The sequence below is a fragment of the Grus americana genome, chromosome 3, assembly GCF_028858705.1.
Source record: "Grus americana isolate bGruAme1 chromosome 3, bGruAme1.mat, whole genome shotgun sequence".
Lineage (NCBI taxonomy): Eukaryota > Metazoa > Chordata > Aves > Gruiformes > Gruidae > Grus > Grus americana.
In genome coordinates this window covers 37,761,974-37,777,164 of record NC_072854.1, presented here as the reverse complement: position 1 = coordinate 37,777,164, position 15,191 = coordinate 37,761,974, and the positions used below count along the sequence as shown (strand labels likewise).

Below are 15,191 nucleotides of genomic sequence, written 5' to 3'. Positions count from 1 at the left end.
ATACTCGTGGGTATTCATAAAACACTCAAAATTTGGCAGTGTTTGAAAAATGCAGAGAAAAACTTGCATTTTCAGTTAAAACCGTTGCCAACAACGGTGTTCTGTTCCCACTTCAATCTGTAGAGTTGACTATAAAGATGAGATTGAATTTGACTTTGATGAGTGTATATGTACATTTATGTGTATAATCACATGAGCAAAACATGTCCGGTAGGAAAATGTTCTTTAACTTTGGAGTCACAGGCACAACATCTGGAATCTGGGTGTTGACGAAATCAAACATGGTGTAAGACACAGTATTTTAAGTAAGGGCCGTTAACAGCTGTTACAATCTGCAAATAAAGTAAAGCCTATACTACGTTAAACCTTTTAAAAGATATGCTCCATTTCAAGCACAAGTCATTGCATCAGATGCTGGAGTTGCTCGAGGAAATTGTATTGCCTCTGACAAACTCGCAGAAGGCTGGGCTTCTGGTATTGGTTCCTTTTGGCCTTTTGACCTAAGAAGAAAAAAAATTGGGTGATTTACCTATACTCACCGAGCACATGCAGAGGTGGAGGTATCGTTGGGATGGTTGGAAGTGTGCTGCATAGAGCACTGTGGTAGTACAGTCTGAGACCTGTAGAAATCTACCATTTTCTCTCCTGAGCAGGGCCAAAACTTATGTAAAACTATGTACATCGAAGCAAAAGGAGGATGATGACGCAGAGGTCACATGTTGAAATCAATGGTGCAGTTATCTACTCCCGGTGAGAGTTGTTTTTGGTGCTACACCCTTACCTTTATCCAGCCCACGACTGGAAGATACGGTTTGCATTTTTTGTGTCCTGTGGTGAATTCAGATTGGCTTCATCACACCTCACTTCAGAAGTTAAAAATTAACTGTCTAAATCCAACCTTGCCATGCAGGTCTCCCTGTGTAGATAATGGAGAGAAGCGAGACACTGTGGGTTTCAATTCCTGATTCAATCATGGGCACAAGCTTCCCTGCCCTGCATTGTTGTCAAGAGCCCTTGGTTTCCAGGATTTCTGTGCTGCATTTGGGTGGGTGAGTGCAGCCGATTAGGCATGATTAACCTTGCTTATCACGCTGTTCAAAGTGTCCCCCTGTGCACAAGCCAATCTTCCCCTGATACCAGGGCCGGAGCTGCTGTTTTATTGACACTTCATGCTCATTGCATGCCTTGTCTGCAAAAAAGGAGGCCAGGCAAGGCAAGGAAGTATGGAAAAATCCTTGACTGTTAGGAACATATAAAAGGCAAAGGCTGGCACGTTCACCCACAAATCCAGGAAATAGCTGCATGGTTTTAGCTGCACTTGTTTTTGTATTTGGGTCAATTCCAGTCATGATCTTGGCCAGGAACCGTGTCTGATTTTGACACATTTTTTGAGCCTCTGGAGTGTAAAATAAATATTTTAAATAATATTTGTCTCTGTGTTACAGATATCCGACCAAAATGACATCCACAACATACTACTTTCTGAAAACATAGGTTAGCAGCAATTAGATTTATTTAAACACTTTCAACAGCTGCACTAATGACTTATTTTAAATAAACCTCATACTTCACACAGAGAAAGTCAGTGTCTAGCTATGCCAAATTCAAGCCACTTTGCATGCACAGTTTTCTCTGTATTTTATCTCAGAAGGCTGTGGGGGAAAATAAATGTATTTGGAAGTTTTCTTGTTAATAACTGGTATTATCATCCGGAGGGCACTGGTTGTTTGCATTTCTTTCTGATCACATAATGTATTTATATAATATCAATATTAACATGAGATTAGGTGGAAAAAAGTGTTGTTGAATGACTTTTAGTGCAAATTGAATTGTTTGTACTAGAACTGTATGAATAGCGTATTTGGTGTAGTGTTAAATTGGACTGCTGAGATAGGGGAGACATTAGCAAAGATCTGTATGTGAAACTCAGCCAGAGTCTGCATTTGCAAAGGTCTTTAACTCACGCTGAGCACAAACTGGACTGTGCTTTGAATGTGAATGTTAGAAAAACTCCAGACATTACTACATGATGGTAATATTACTAATTTAGATCCTTAAAAGAATCATAGAATCATAGAATTTATAGAATTTATCCACAGAAAAGGATTTAAGCATGGTCTAAACCAAATCAAACCATACAATGTAGCAGACCTAGATACTCTGGCCTTCAGTCCTCAACCCAGATTTCATGTTACAATTCATACTCTGGTGCTAGAGCCCACAGAGACACTGATTGTCACTTAGAATCTGCTTTTCCTTTTCCACCCTAATGCTGCAATGGAAGTTGCTTTGTCATGTTTTTCATTTAATCAGGTTTAGGGAATGTGAAATTGAATAGGTGGTTTGTTTCTTTAACTCAATTAATAGATCTAAATAGTCTTTTTTGCTACAAAAGAGATTGCTAGTACCAATATGCTACACCATAGGGGTTTAATTAGGCATTCTAGGAAGAGTGGTTAATTATCGCTTTCTGGTTATTATCTAAGCAATGCCCTTTGTGTTGAATATTGTCTGGATTCTGTTTGTTTAGTTGGTTTTGGTTTCAGTTTTAATAATAGAGAGGTTAATTATCATTTAATGCTAATATTCACTTTCAGGTAGGTTGCTTTGCAGAGTAATGAAGTGATTTATAGTAAATGAGAGTCAGGCTCACCATAGCATGTGCCTTATACTTGTCTTTCTTTAAAACACCTGATACTGGGGATGCTTTCCCTTTCAACTGCTGTCATGGGTAGGTAACATTACTGGGTTCCTCAGCATTTGGTTCTGCTGATATTCAATGTAGTTCTACCATTTTGCATTCCTCCCCCCAAAAAAGGAAGAAAAAAGATAAAAAGGAATCTTGTAATTTTAAAGTATTCCACAAGTAACTTACCGCTTGACTTGATAAAACTACAAAAGATGCCAACAGCCTATTTTGCACCATTTTAAAGATGTTATTTTTGTCACTATTTTGGGGTTTAGGCGATAAAATGTCATTTTTTAATGCTGATTTTGAATGTTAGTTTTAGATATCAAGTGTCTGTTGGAAGCCAGAGAACAAGAACTATGAAGAATTCTTGTATAAAATACAAGAGTAAATAAAAGTGGTGGTTAAGTCAATATTTCCTTTTATTTTTCTAATTTGTTCAGTCTATAAACATAATCCATGAAAACCAGACAAAAATCTTGCTCTTCTCACACAAGAGTTCCAGTTCATAGTTACGATTATTCTGTATCAACAGGAAATTAGGATAAGAGAGCTGAGACTGATCATACAGATAAAATTTGGACCTATTCTGGGTAGAATTTTATTAAATAGTAGGCAGATGGAGATGAGGAGATCTTAAATTCATTTGAAAAGAATTCATTTTTAGTGACAAGGAAGCAGTATTGTACTAAATGTGTCCATATTTAATTTCCTTTTCAGCGATGATAACCTGGAAGCACTCTATGGCATTAGAGAAATCTTACTTTTGCATAGCTTGGTTTCTAATATGTAGGTTTGGCTTTGGTTGGTTGTTTCGCTCACTTTTTAACTCTAACGTTTGTGAAGGAACATTTTCTCTGGTGACGCTAGAGCCGTTCACCAAAGCCCACCCACAACAGAACCCTTGGACAGTAATCTTCACCTCTTGATGACTGTACTCACAGAGGCATATGTATTTACGGCCTTGGACTAAAAGAGGGAAATTGCCTATGATACATATCATCTGTGTAGAGAAGAGAGGGAGTGAAAAACGAGCTGCTTAAGAGAAATGTAAGATACAGGTATGGGGGCTAGAACAAGATGGGGAATGTCTACATCTGGCCAGAAAATGGGCCTCAGTCGCAGGTTACTAAGGAAAAGAATACCCTGCTCTGAATTGACTATATGGCTCAAGGAACTTAGATTTAAGATTTATTTGGCTTTTGAAGAAGAGATCGGACAAAACTGGGGGCTATACAGGGAGCAAGGGCAAGCTTTTTTCCTTACTCTCCACCTGAGTTAGGGGACATGCCTATGTCACACTCCTCCCTGGCCAAAAACCCAGCTCTGTGGGAGCCAGGCTGGACCGCTGACTTCCAGGCAGGCAGAATTTCTCTACTTGAGCTTCTGCTTCCCTCCTCACATTTTTTTCTTGTTTTCTTGCCTGTAGCTTTCAGCCTGACCAGGGCACCTACCTGAGGTGGTGCTGCACCGTGAGGACGGCACTGGCTGGCTTCTGCTCCCTGGGCTGCGCGCTGGGGTATGCTGCCGGCCGAGTGCTTGCAGTGAGCCAACGCAACAGGGACCTCTGAACGGAGCCCTGAGGCTCTCCTGTAATATTAATCCTAAAAACAACTCATACGCGGATAAACTTTAAAAACAAACAAACAAACAGAAAAGTAATTTCCTTGGTTCTGCTTGAATCCTGCTTCCCGAAGGTGACAGAACATACGAAAGAGCCAGCAACACATGAGAAAAACATTCTGAGGAGGAACAGAAATCTCCTTTAAAGAAGCTTTGCATTCAGCAAGTTGCTGTTTAGTTCCTGTGTGAACAATTAATCTTAAAACAAATGTTTGGCCAAGAGGGATTGAGCTCCAGGAGGTTTCATAGCTAACTAAGGTTGAATGAAAACACGCACTGCCTGACTTCCTCAGGCCAGTTTTTCTTTTTGATTCTCTCCATAAAAATAACTAAGAAAAAGTATCTGTTACAATGACCCAGGTTTTGCCATTCAAACCTCCCTAAATTACAGGCTTTCCCTCAGAGACCATTTACAATGGGGTATATAATGCATGGCTGTGTTACACCCTACCACTCTTTGAATTCACTATAACTGGTTATTACTACGTTAAAATGTAGTGGTCTGGTTCAAAGGCTTTTCTATAAATAAATATCTTCCTAGCTGGGCAGACGACTGTCCCTGCCAGCAGTTCCTGTGTTATCGGCTCTCTAGTTTTCAGCTGTTCAGCTAGGCACGGCTTGGAGCTGCTTTGAAATGCCTGTGAATGGCTGGCAGCTGCAAGGTCTTGCAAAACCTTAGGTTGCAAATCAATAATGTTATTATGTTGCTGGTTCTTATTCTGGTTAGTATTTCAATGGGGGAATTTTTTAATTTTCTGTTATCTACACTTCCCGACTTGTATTTCTTTTTAAGGGAGAGGGGAGGAGAGAGGGCATGTCTGTTCTGCTTGGGACACAAAGGTTGTACGCTATGTTTGTGCCGTCATGGATGTCCTATCCAAACCAATGGAGAAGCTCCCATTGGCTGTAGGAAGGCTAAGGTACTACCTCAACAGCTGGTAGATGCCACCAGATCTTGGCTATATTCTGGATTATGCTGTACATGTGTGTATTTAGGCCCTGCAGAATGGTAAAAAGCATAGCCAGGGAGTATATAAAGCACCCGTAAGTGTTGCTGTGCTGTGCCCCAGCAGTCAGCAGAGCCCTCTGCCTTCCCTGCCTATTGCCAGCTCCACCTGGAGCAAGAGCTCAGCCACCCCCAAGAGCCTTTTCCAGTGGAAGATGAGCACCGGCTTCCTTCATGTGCTTGAAATCATGCCCGCTCCGAGCCTCCTGGGCCATCTTTGGATAAAACGTAATTGATGCCCCTGCACTAGCAAAGATAAGTGAAACAAAACGCCCCTTAATTGAACAAATTGACCAGGGCAATCCATTTAGACCGTGGGGCCTTCAGGGAAGAGGCTCGCTTGTGCTGTGTGTAGTAACTAATGAAACAGGCTTGTGATAACTGCAGGCTTCCCGGCTCTACAGTAATACAAATAATAAAGGGATATAAAAGTATAAACAATATGTGGCACTGTTGGCAAACAGTGCTTTCCATTTTCGAGGCACTGTAAAAGAAAAAAAACAACCTAATTACTCATTCAAGTGCTAACTAGCAGTAGTGCTCACCTCATGGGTCCAAACCCCATAAGCTTGCTCTCCACAAGACTGTAAGTATTAGAGATTCTTTGAAAAAAAAATGGAGCACATTATTTGATGTTTGTTTTGTTGTGGTGTTTGGTTGTTTTTTGGTCTTCACATCCTAATTTTTAGGCTTTATATTTTCAAGATTATGTCTGCAATGATGGGGAGGGGGAAGTAAAAAATTTTTTTAAATTGCCTAACTCCAAGGGCTGAGTCTTTATTGAAGCATAAAATATTGCATTTAAATAATGAGAAAGAGAAGCCACATCATAGTTAGGGAAAGAATACGGTACTACCAGTTGTGTAAAATCAAAACTCATGAAGCATATCCTAGGAAATCATGGGATTGCTTTAAGATTTCATGAGAATCAAAATAATTTTTTCTTTTTTTATTGCCTCAAGGTTTCTGCAGTCACTTCAGACTCTCAAGTGTCCTTTCAAAACCATGAAAGCTGGCAATTTACCTCTTTTTAATGAAAGACAATTCCAGTAGAGGGTGCTTCTTGAAAAACATTATCGGAAAAATTAGTGACACTGAGATCACCATGCTTTGGTGGCTTCAGGCTGCTCATTCTGGGCCTCCTTTCCCATAAATCATGCTGCCTTTCAAGTTGTTATGAAAGAATATGATGGAAAAGAACCTGTTTTTTCTTAAAAAAACAAGTTATTGCTTCAAAGGATGCTGAGAAAAATCATATATCACAAGTCTTCAGTGGGCTAGACAGCAACTGTCAAATTGACACTAGAGTTCAACGAGAGAGACAAAAACACAGTGGGGGTTTTTTAATTGAAATTTGAGTACAGTTCTGTATATTTCTTTTTCAGATTTTAACAGGCTGAGGTTTTTTAAATGCCAAGTAGGACCTTATAGCTAGTGACATCAACTTCTAACATAGTAACTACCGTACTTCATTCCAGTTTGTATTGCTCCAGTGATGCTGCATAAACTCCTGCAGGACAGGCAGCTTCCAAGGAACGGGAGATTTTAGCTGCCCCTAAATTACTGGAAACGTTGTGCTTATATGCCATAATAAAAGGGTATGCATACAGGAGATGTTTCGGCAACTGCAATCTGCTGCAATTATAGCAGATACGACTACACCAGGCGACCAATTTAAGTGAACGACATTCAAAACACAAAGCCAGACAGTCCTTGGGGAATTTAAACTCTTTTCTTCTGTAAGGACTAGTGTTCCCAGACATCCACGTCCCTCTCCCTCCTCTCTGGCATTTCATTTTGATCTTGGTAAACCTGTCACGGCTTATGGATGAAATTTAAAACTAAGGACTTGACCACTTGTGGTCACTGAAAATCACAAGGCATTTGTAGTAAGAGCAGGGTTCCAGCTCCAGCGTCACGGACACATTTTGCTTGGAATAGCAGTGTTCAGGGGGCTTGCGTGGGGGATCCCTTCGGGTCAGGGGTCCAGGCTGCCACGGCCTTACGGATCCAGGACAGAGGGGAGGGAGTCTCAGCCACCCACCCACCTGGGGATGCTCCACTGAGCATGGGCCATGTGAATTTGACACCAGGATTGACAAAAGGTTATCTCTGTGCGGGTGCACATCCTGTGCTCGTAGCCACTAACATTTCCAGTTCTGCGGGAAGGAAAGGATCTGCCGTGCTTACAAGCTCCTTAAAGAAACTTTAAATTCAATAACGTCGACCAGAGCCTGTATTCAACAAATGGCATAATATTTTGTGACTAGGTTACCAGCAAAATATTTTTTTCCAGTATTGACACTGCCTGAAAGCCTGCATATGTTTGAACATGACAGTGTTTTTGAAAAGTGATTTTGTGATTTTCTTTTTTATTATTGTTTTAAAAATGAGGTGTGATGTTCTGGGTTTTTTTCTGCTTATATTACCTACTTTTGCTTTACACATGAACAAAAATATTTCACTGTGGCCTCTCTGCATGGGTAAACATCTGGAAAATGGATTTTCTGACACAGAAAACTTCTAAAATTTCTAACTTTGTGTGGCAATCATAACCATCATTAGCTTTGAATATTTCTAATGTATTACTGTGCTATACATTTAAAAATTCATTTTCAAATGACTTATAAGGAGCTGATTTATTTGTCCATGAAAATGTATAGACATAGGAGAGAAATTTTTTGCTAAAAAATTTACCTTGTTTTAAGTTGTGAATGAGAAAACACAAGAGAGAAAACCTTAAAGAAATTTATGTTTTGACAGACATCTACACATAATTCAGAAATACTTGACAGCATCTTCTTCAAATTTTCAGAAATTTCTCTGGGCTGGGACCAGATTTAAAGAATTTTCAGTCCCCAAAGTAAATTGTTTTTCCAGAATGTTATGAGTATGTGAAAAAAAGGGATTATTATAACAGTCACTGTCAATAAGAAAAAGCTAAAGTATATTGGTCCCTTAGGGGGAAAAAAGTCATATACTATGTGATTTTGCTACTGCATTTAACAGGTGCAAGGAAGGCGCATAGTTCTTTATAGTTCTTCCTTCCTCAGAGATGCAAATATTTTTTCTTATTTTCTCTGCTTGTTTTTTTTATTGCAGGATTATATTTTCATTACTGGAATTTCCTGCTTATATGGTGACATGCAAGCCAGGATTTTCTTGGCTGTTACCGAACCATTTGATTTCTTGTTGGAGAAGCACAGAACACATAGCAGTTAGAGGCTGGCGATGGGCTGCTCATACCTTCGCAGTACTTCCCTTGTGAATTTCTCTCTCTTCAATACCATGATGTCTGAAGAACGTCAGACTTTTCCTGCTTTGAATTAGATTATTTTCTTCTTGTGAGATATACAGTTTCTAGGTAAACAGCCATGTCGCTTTGTATTTGAGTTTTCTTTTCCTCTTCTGGATAAAAATTAGCTCCAGTAAGATCAAAGACAACTTCAGCAGCTCAGAGAAAAAGGTAGCATTCCTCTTTTATTTTCTCCCATGTTTATTCTGCTGCCAGCTCTCTTTGAAAACGACCCTTTTTGCCAAAGCTACAATTTTGCTAAATGAATTAGTATTAATACCATGTCTTGTTTCTTTGCACAAGTGGAACGTGAAAGGTGGGAAATACTGAAGTGAAAAGAGAGCAGGAGATAAAAACCAGAGCAGTATCAAGAAAAACGTGAAGAGTGGCCAAGGTATGTACCACGCACGCTTCAGCCCTCCAGCAGCAGGTTGGTCCTCGAAAATCCTCCTGACAGACTTGTCAAGGTACCAGACCTTCAGGCTCTCCCTGCAGCCATCCTTGGCTCGACCTGGGGGATTTTGAGGAGTGAGTTTCACTGAGAATATTTCACAAATGTGATAAGTCAGGCTGGAGAGAGGTAAATGAGGCCTCGCAGGTGGCATCCAGAGCTTTATGAGAGCAGGACAGGGAACAAGCGGCACCTGTGTTTCTGTCTCTGTTCCTGAACGGGATGCTGAAGTAGCTGAATTTGCTTCTGAGGGGCATGACGCCAGCTCCCATTTCATGTGCCTCAGTGAGACTGCGAGAGCTACAAAAGCTTGGACCACTTCAGTCAGGTCCTCATCCTTCAGCCTGCTGCTTGCCAGAAAGTAATAAATTAGACATGGCTAAAGATGGGATTAGAGGACAACTGAGAATAGGAATCCTTTAGGATCCTTTGAAAGCTTAAAAGTATGCTAGCTCGTCACTTTTTAAATCCTAAAAGCCTGCCATAAAGGCCAGCGTAAACCACACGCTTGCTCCATGTGGTAACTAGCTGAAAATCACAGGCTTGTACAAAAAAATGCAAGGTGGGCTAGTTTAGCCTCCTGCTTAAAGCAGGAGATTGCTTAGGGCCATGCTGAGTCCAGTTTGAAAACTCTTGGGGATGGAAACTCCGCAGCCGCTCCGGGCAGCCTGCCACGTTGCTTGACCACCCTCGTGGCAAGGAATATGTTCAGTCAGGATTGTTTAATAACTGAAAAATGTACTTCTCAACTAAAGAACTTTTATGTAAAATGCCTTCTTTCCAAGTGTGACATTTTCTCAGAAAATGACAGTCTTAGAAAGACAGTTTACTTAAAGAGTCAAAAATAACTATTTTTAATCCAGTGGAAATCTCCTGGATGTGAATGTTAAACGGCTTTATGCTTCCATGTTCTTCCAGGCATCAAGTTTTCTGGTCATCCTGTAACACCTATGATGCAATTCTTATTGTATATATACTCCTCTTATTTTAGGGGAAGAAAACAGTTCATGATGCCAGAGGAGTGGTCCATAGGTGGAAATGGGAACATAAAACACTGTATAACAAATCTTGCAAGAACTTCTGGCACCACTGTGAATTCAACTACTTTGGTTGTTGGCCTATATGTGAATGCATGTATGTGTGTAAATCCACACATATATACATATAAGGATACATACATATCCATAGATTCACATACACATATTCACAAACATATATGTATACTGATATATATATATATATGTGCATATATATGTGAAAACACATACGCGTATATAAAATGGTTCTTTTTTTGGAAAAAAAACCCCAACAAAACCAAAAAAACCCCCAACCTAGAACACAATTTGCAGCTGTCTGTGAGTAGAAAGTCTGTTTTCTGACCTTTAGCATTATTTTCCCTACAATCCAGTCATCTGACTAGATGCAATGATACAGTTAATGATCTAACACCTCTAATGGTATGCATGCTGACAGACCTGTTGCAGCTTTCGTCTCAGCTATTCCAGGACAGCTTATTTTGGGCAGTAAAGGCAACCTGGGCAGACCCCGAGGCTACCAAGATTGCGGCCAGTGTCACTTGCCTGCAGGTAAGGGCAGGAGATATTGCCAGGCAGGTGATGAAGCGGTGCCTGGGCAGCACAGTGCTCCGCAGATTGGGGGAGGCCGTCTCTCTCTCATGTCGGCATGAGGGTTGTGGGAGATGCTTTTCGTATGAATCACTTTGGCAGGAAAAATGTCAGCCAAAGGGAATGTACTCAGAGAAGAGCCACATAATAATTAGAGGTGTGAGTGTAATGACCTTATGCAAATATATACAGAGAATAAAGACATCTTTGGTGTCATGTCAAACTTGGAAGTGTGTGGTGGCATGAGAGATTATTAATAGGAGCACTGGGATGAAAACAGAATGGTGCTGGGCTGAAAAGGCTCCTGACACTGGGCACTGCTACCCAGGCATGTCCCACCACCCTCTGCCACCGCTCCTCCTTCTCCCATCCTCCCGCTCTTTGCAGCGCCAGCAGCATGTTTTGGGACTTGTCCATTCTGGGCTGAGGAACTGACCACCCTAAGAAAAAACAGGCTTTTCTTTTTTTGGCTGTGTTTAACCTGATCGGTTTGCCCACCTGGCCTGCCTGGGCAACCGCAGGAGCAGTTGTACTGGCAGAGGTGGCAGAGAAGCACGAAGCGGTGGGGGCAAAGTCTGTGCCGGTCAGTCCTGCAGCCACACACATGCACCCGCATTCAGCTCTGCAGCTGTCTGCTGAGGAAGGTGGAAACCTGCCTTAAGCAAAGGAGAAGAGGATCTTGCACAGTGCTCCGCAGAGAGCAGTCCTGTGCTGGAAGGATGGAGACGAGCATGTAGATTCCACTTCCATGCTTTCTTTTTTTCTCTTTGTGCATGAGCTGCTTTGAGCTTCCTGACCACCACCCTGAAACTACAATTTATTCTTGACTGAAGAACAATGAAAGCAGCATCACCATTTCCCAATTTTATTATTTCTATCTGATAAACAAATGAGTATACATAATTTCTCTCCATGTCTTTCCATTGTTTCATCCAGAGAGCATGTGCCAGAAGTGGATGCTAGCCTTAAAGCACTGTTCACCTATAACTTGATCTCAAATGCTGTCTTCCTCTTCAAGTTTCGCAAAATGGAAACAAATCCTCATTTATCATCCATTGATAGCTCAGTTGGATGTGGAACAAATTAAATTGAATAAGGACTGCTTGAATTCTGAACAACACTGTCTGCTCACTGTTTTAAAAAAGTTTTTCTATTCCACTGAAAATGCTTAGATTAACTGTCTTTATTCCTTCCATGCAGGCAAATCCTTTAATAAGGCTAATGAAACTCCATCCATCGGTCTGAAAACAGTCACAACTTGATTTCATATGACCTACAATATCACAGTTGTCCAGGGAAGGTAAGTTGATAGTTACTTTTGTGGTGTTATTGGATAATCCTGATATACTGAAAGACTAAAAAGAAGTTCCTCACCTCTGCCTAAAAGGGTAGACAGTAACTTTCTGTAAAACTTGTCACTGATGACATAAAATAGTGTTGCTGCTTGTCAGGAAAGCTGCTGTAGTTTAGTTTCTGTGGTTGTACATTATAATCCAAGGGCAAAATTCTGTGTTTCTAATGGGAATTAAAGCTGTGTAACTATGAACACCAGGTGGTCCCTAACAACAGAATGTGGACTATTGTTTTTTTTAATTTATGTAGTGTTTTATGCCTATCCCAAATGCTGGCTGCTGGTAATTTCTGCTGCTATTGTTGCTTAAGGTCATCTATAAATGCAAAATGTTTCTCAGCGGGTACTTGAGAGCAGTAACCTAGATAAATATTTTCATTTACATAAACATTGTCTTAACATTTCAGAAATTGTAGTAAATAGTCTCAAATCCCAGAAGCCATCTAGACGTTGCAAGAATTACATTGTTTTTTGAAAAAGATTGATGTGCTGTATTATTTCATTGGTCACAGTCCAACGCAAGAGGGTGGACTGATGAAAGAGATGCTTAACACATCCAGGGTTTGTGTTGCTTTCTTTTTTCTAACTCTGCTAATAGATGAATTTCCATTTGTTTTTCAAATTTTTATGTACCCTTACGCAATAAAAGATAATCTAACTGGACAGGAGCAAACAGTGGAGACCAACTGGCTTTTAATAGCAAATCCAAAGCCAAGAAACCTCTCTATAATTGCTACAAAGTACTAAAAAGAAATGAAATTACTTTCTGCCTACTTGAGAGCACAAACATTGGTATTTTATTAAAAATGGATGCCCCTCAGAGCTCAGTAAGTTTGCATGTGAGTAGCTGCAATCCTCTGTACTTTGTTGTACGTGCTCTCCATGGAGGAAATGTACTCCTACAAGACCTCTTGGACTCGGACGGGTTCTTCACCCATGCAATGCTGCACACTGGCCTGTGCCAAAAACAACCAGGTTCCAGGCATCTCAGAGAGGCTAAACCTAACAAAAAATACACTAAATATGGTGTGGGTTGTTTGCATTTGTTCTCTGTAACTAATATCTTGTAAGATCAAACAAGAAAGAGACCCCTTCTGTACACAGGCGCTTTGACTCCAAGGATTTATCTTTGTTTCGACAAAGCGCACGTACATGAACAGATCCAGAGAGGCCTTGGGTCACCTCTGAGGCGATCCCTGCTTGTTGCTTATGCGGCATGAGGTGAGCACTGCTCTTTGGAGCTGGACAGGGCTGCCTCCTGCTCAATGTCCAGTCTGAAGCCTTGTAGATAATGAGGCTTAGGTGGAGTAGGTGTGGCTGAATATATATATATATCCAGTACAGGTTCACTGACATGCTGTTTTCCAGGGTTACCTTACCAGCCTAAGAAAGAATTAAATACATGTGAGGAGGTGTATATCCCCTACTCGGGATACTGGTGTCCTGTTAGAAGAGAAATCCAGCATCCAGCCATGGATTGCCATTGCCTCTGCATGCATTTTCCAGACCTTGTGCTCTGCATACATTTTGCAGCCACAGCATGAGTGTGTTGGAGCAAAGCCCTCCGAGCAATTGCATTGTTGCTGTGATCTGTTTATACTGAATCTCAACAGCTAATCCTTCTAATCCTCAAACAATTATTTTAGCCAATACTGTAGCTGTTCAGAATTAGCTGACAGTGGTTGTGTAGTTTACACTTAATTTAAAACACCATTGTCTTATTATGAGTCTCCCATATGACCAAATGACTCCATATGAACACATGAAAAATTTGCTCAAAGTATGGGTCTGCAAGCACATGCACAAATATATGTAGCCATCTGTTTTACATGTTTGCATTATAATTTAGAGCTGACTAATAGTCTTTGGTGTTCAGCTTGGGGCACTTGAAAAATAGTTTCTTTTCAGGAAGAACAGATCACCCGACAAAAATAAAGCTCCCTGATAAGGGACTCAGATTTTGCATCTGGATCCATTAGTCACTTCTAAAAATCTAGGGCAGATTTCCTTACAGTCAGGATTCTTCTGTGCTCTGTCACGGGCCACAAACTGGGATTAAGCAGGGACCTTCAGGAGTTAGAGGTGTCTTGGCTCTTTTTTTCCTACTGGGCAGATGTTCATTAGCTGGTTGTGATGTGATTACAGGTCTCAGGAGCCCAGACAACCATTTTATAGATACATATTTTGCCAGCAGAAAGAAGAAACACACATTTGTTTTTACTTTATTAATCTATAATATTAAGTGGATGACTACTGACCTAAATCTACAGTCTTTTGGAGGAGGTGCTTCGCTGTGCTTCGTTTCCTCTCTCTGTGTGGGAGTGTGGCAATTCCTGCCATCAACTGCAGAAACTCCCGCCTCCCAGTTACGATTTCACTGGTTTGAAAGTGCAGCTTATGAGTTAGCTCCCAAACTTGCACCCAGCCATGAGCATGTAGCTTCCCCCAAAGCTGCCGGACTTTCATATTCCTCAGTTTTAACTGGGCTTTGTCCACCGACTAAGATGTTCAGACAATATAATTGTGACTTTTCTGAGTGTTCTGGGATTACTGCAGGGTTTTCAAGATACTGACTGTCCAGGTGCTATAAGCTTATATCTATATTAAAATGCTAGGAAATAGATTAAATGCCACAATGCTCTTTAACCCTGGTTTTGTCAGTGTCCCCAGCTAGTGATGGAGTTCAGGCCCAATTGCAAAGTTACACTAGTACAACTTGGTGATGACAACACTGCCAAGTAAATAAACTTCATGGGGTATAATCTGTCTTTCACAGAGTTATTTCCATTAAATTCAATTTCCTGAATCATTATATTGTAGAGAGAAAGGAATCTACTTATTCACAAATTGCTTTGAAGACTGAGCGCAGAGGCAGTGAATTATACTCATTTGATTGCTAAAGCTCAGCAGATCAAGAAAGCCCTTAATCATCCTTAAAAATATTTTATCGGGTTTTATTTTATGCAGTAGTCCTTCCAGGTATCTGACATATTGTACAATGTAAACCAATAAAATAAATACCTAAGAAAATAAATATTTAAGGAGAATTAGCCTAGGTGGGACAACAAAAACTATAATTAAGTACAGAAAAGGAACAAAGAAAGGAGGATTTGTTTCAAAAACAGGGGCAGGGATTAAGACCTAGGAAGGT

General features: G+C 40.6%; 1 protein-coding gene across 12 annotated transcripts in view; it reads left to right on the top strand.

Moving 5' to 3' along the window:
• TENT5A (terminal nucleotidyltransferase 5A) overlaps window positions 1-15,191 on the top strand; it is a 63,743-nt gene that overhangs the window by 15,004 nt on the left and 33,548 nt on the right. For 7 of the 12 annotated variants that reach the window (XR_008576468.1, XM_054821022.1, XM_054821025.1 and 4 more), the window contains 3 exons: window positions 8,917-9,007; window positions 10,538-10,650; window positions 11,890-11,989. The gene's annotated coding sequence lies outside the window, so the exon portion shown is untranslated. Of the gene's footprint in view, window positions 1-8,420; window positions 8,683-8,765; window positions 8,785-8,916; window positions 9,008-10,537; window positions 10,651-11,323; window positions 11,423-11,889; window positions 11,990-15,191 lie in introns of those variants that run through there. The other 5 variants (XM_054821024.1, XM_054821030.1, XM_054821033.1 and 2 more) reach the window with 5 other exon arrangements.